This window comes from Hydra vulgaris, chromosome 08 (assembly GCF_038396675.1).
Source record: "Hydra vulgaris chromosome 08, alternate assembly HydraT2T_AEP".
Lineage (NCBI taxonomy): Eukaryota > Metazoa > Cnidaria > Hydrozoa > Anthoathecata > Hydridae > Hydra > Hydra vulgaris.
In genome coordinates, this window is record NC_088927.1 from 10244288 (window position 1) to 10247616 (window position 3329).

General features: G+C 24.6%; 1 long non-coding RNA gene across 2 annotated transcripts; it reads left to right on the plus strand.

Moving 5' to 3' along the window:
• The first annotated feature begins 307 nt into the window (after positions 1–307).
• LOC136083604 (uncharacterized) lies at positions 308–2861 on the plus strand. Of its 2 annotated transcripts, none has more exons than XR_010639934.1 (5): positions 308–661; positions 890–1487; positions 1570–1795; positions 1879–2620; positions 2702–2861. It is a non-coding gene; the product is annotated as an uncharacterized LOC136083604 (long non-coding RNA). The 2 variants fall into 2 exon arrangements; XR_010639933.1 differs by having other exon boundaries at positions 1570–1590; positions 1772–2620.
• Positions 2862–3329: the final 468 nt, after the last annotated feature.

The window sequence follows — 3329 nt, forward strand, 5'->3', positions numbered from 1 at the left end:
TTCTGGATCAACTTTAAATAATGGTAACTCATTAATTCATAATTTATTATAGATAAATGTAGATAAAAAAATGTAAGTTGGAAATTTTTGTAGATTTAAAAGCAGTAAGCTTTTTTCTAAAGGTTCTTTCTATTTTTGGATTAAATCCACTATCACTACATTTGTTCGATGTTTATATAATGTACTTTAATAATTTTTGTCATTTGAAAAAATATATCTATGTTAAATTACACCAGGTTGTAGAAAATAATTATAGTTTAATAATAAGGTTGTAGACTGTTAGAGCAGATTATAGAGCTTTGATCTATTTAATCTATTTAATAACCTACTACCAAAGGGAAAATTTACTATCAGTTGTTTGTTTGTTTTTCTGTTTAGTTGACAACAATGAAAAGAGAGGTAGTATGTTTAAAAGGATTTTTACTTTTTTATAAAGTAACTAAAATGTTTTTTAAAATATTGTTGTTGACTTAAAAGTAAAGCAGTAGGATTTTATAATTTTATACAATAAGCCCAAGAACTTAGGTAATACTTAAAATTATATTGTCAATAATAGAGAAGAAATTTAAAATTCTCAGTAAGACAAGTTGTTATTATTTTACATCAAGTTAGTTTAATTAAAATTTATTTTCTTTAGTTGATCAAGAGAGAGCTAATAAAGGTATTAGTTATATTAGTTTAGTGAATTTATTTTTAAAAAGTTAAGTAGATATTTTAACGTCTATACATTTAAGTGGTTTTATTGTTTAGACACAAAATTGAAGACTTAAATAAGTCTGTGTTTTTGCTATAAGATAGTTGTTAATAGGAACTTGTTTATTTGTACTGTAACTGGAATTTTAAAACTTCAAGTACTTAATTACTTGCTTTATTTTCTTTTTTCTTTTAGGAGAGTTGGAAAAAAACTAAGTATAAATTATGTGATTAGTATAGTAAAATAAAGCATTTATATCTGTACACTCAGTAGTCCAAGTCAGTTGTCACGTTTTAGAAATTGTCCAGGAGAGAGTAAATAGTAAAATAATTAGTCTTCATTGGCTTTTTTATTCTTGGTGGTTAAATTTATGTTTTATTTAATTTGTCTTATTTAATTTGTCTTGAGGCACATGAAATATATTTTTAACAAAAATAAAAAGTTAAATAAAAAAAGTAAAAAGTCATTTCTGAACTACAGACGTTTTTCCTTTGAACATTGTGGGGACACCAGACCCTTTATATTGACCAAACTTTGTTTCACATTGTTGCAGGAAAACAGTCTTTATACCTATGTAGATACTGAAAAAACTAAAAAGATCTCATACATAACTCATTTTCACAAAAAAATGGATAATTGACCTTTGTCTTCAGAGGTACAGATATTAAAATTTAAAGTTTTTTTTAGTTTTGGTTTTGTTTATAGTTAATTTTAGTTTAGTTTTTATTAGTTTTAGCTTCAGTTATCTTTTTTCTTACTTTAGACAACTTCATGGAAGAAATGAGGGGAATAGGTAAAAAAAATTATAGTTAAATATTTATTTATATGTAAATATAATTCTATTAATTATTCTGAGATATATTTTTTGTCTTTAGTGTCTGGTAGTAGCATAACTGGTAGGGCTGTGTTTTAAATTTTATATATTTTTTACGGAGAAATATGTGCAATAGGTGAAAGAATTATTTAATATAAATATGACATTTTTAAACTGTTTGAATTTTACTCATATTTTTATTAAAATTAAATTTCTCAAAAGTTTAACTCTTTTTAATTTACTTTTTTTTAATTTATTTTTAGCATCCTCTTCATCCTGTGAAAATGGTGAGGTTATGCTTTATATTTTAATTAAAAAAAAATTGCAAATATTTTTAAATTTTATTATATCCTTCTATTTGTAATTTTAGAGTCATTAACATATGAGGAATACCAAAGATATCGCTCCCAACACCCAGGGCCTCTCTCGGAGAGGTCCTTCAATAAGTGGCAAAGTAATGGCGGTATGGATGAGCCATCCTTAAAATGGAAGGCTTATCCATAACGGGGTGTTGGGAGACACCGAAGAAAAAAAAGCAACCAAAAGGTTGTAAATATCAGTAAAGATATTTATAAATTTTTTGTTGCCGTTTTTTCTTCGGTGACTTATTTTATTTTTTTTTAATTTTGTAATTTTTGTTTTTAAATTTGTAATTTCTTTTTATAATATATTGTTGTATATTTGGTTTGTTTTTGTCTTTTTTAATTGAAATTTTATTTGTTTTTCACCAATTTAACTTAAATATAGTTAAATTAATTACCTACCCAATTATCATAATAGGATGCTACATTCTATTTGTTAAAAATAATTAATTGGTAGTTTAATTTATTGAAAACACTGCTTTTAAAATTTACTATAAACCAAGACTATTTTGCTATGTAAATGCAATTTATTTATATCTTTTTGATTTTTTATTTTCAAGTTTTTAGTTTGGCTCTTTGAAACATTTGATTTTTTGCTTTTTAAATAAATTGTTATAAATCTATTGTTATTTCTTTTAAATTTAACTAAAGTTTACTAAAAGCCAACGTAAAAAATAACGTCGTAAAACAACACCGACAAGTTGCATCATGACAGCAGTTTAAGTATGACAACAGGCTACCGAAAAGCAGGTAAATTGTATTCCGGTTGTTGTTTTTTTTTTGTTTTGTTTTTCTTTTATATCTACATATCTGTTACAATTTTTATTTTAGGTTTGTCATACGACGCATTAATGAAATATAAAAGATCAAAGTTTACATATTTTTTACAATTTGTTATACACATGTTTGATTGTAAATCAACTTTTTTTTGTTTGAAACGTATTTGTGCTCAATTGCTTAGTTATTTATAATAAATTTATTTAGTTGTGTGCATTTATCGTTTTAAAGACAATTTCCTTTTTTAAAGAAACATGTATCAAGGGGATACTAAAAAATTAATAACTCATAAATAATTTAAGTTCACTTCATATTAATCTTATTAATTAAAGTTCATGTTATAAAAAATATAACAAGAATTTAGCTTTAATCTTTCGTCAATTTAAGGCATGACGAAGTGTTATTAGTTTGTGTCAGTAACTAAAAACGTATTGTGTTGAACTTAGTAATGTCTAGGAAAATGGTTTTGCCATACACTGATATGACCTATGTCAGTTATAAATTACTCAAATAACGTTAAATAATTGGTAAATTAATTTATTTTAATTTTACAGATGGTTTAATTTTTTAATTTGAAGGCCTTTTTCTTACAGGGTACTAGTTAAGGTTTCGCAACTTTAAATTGTGGAAAACAGTCACTATAAATTAAGTAACAGACCGACCGTAACCCGTATTACGGGTT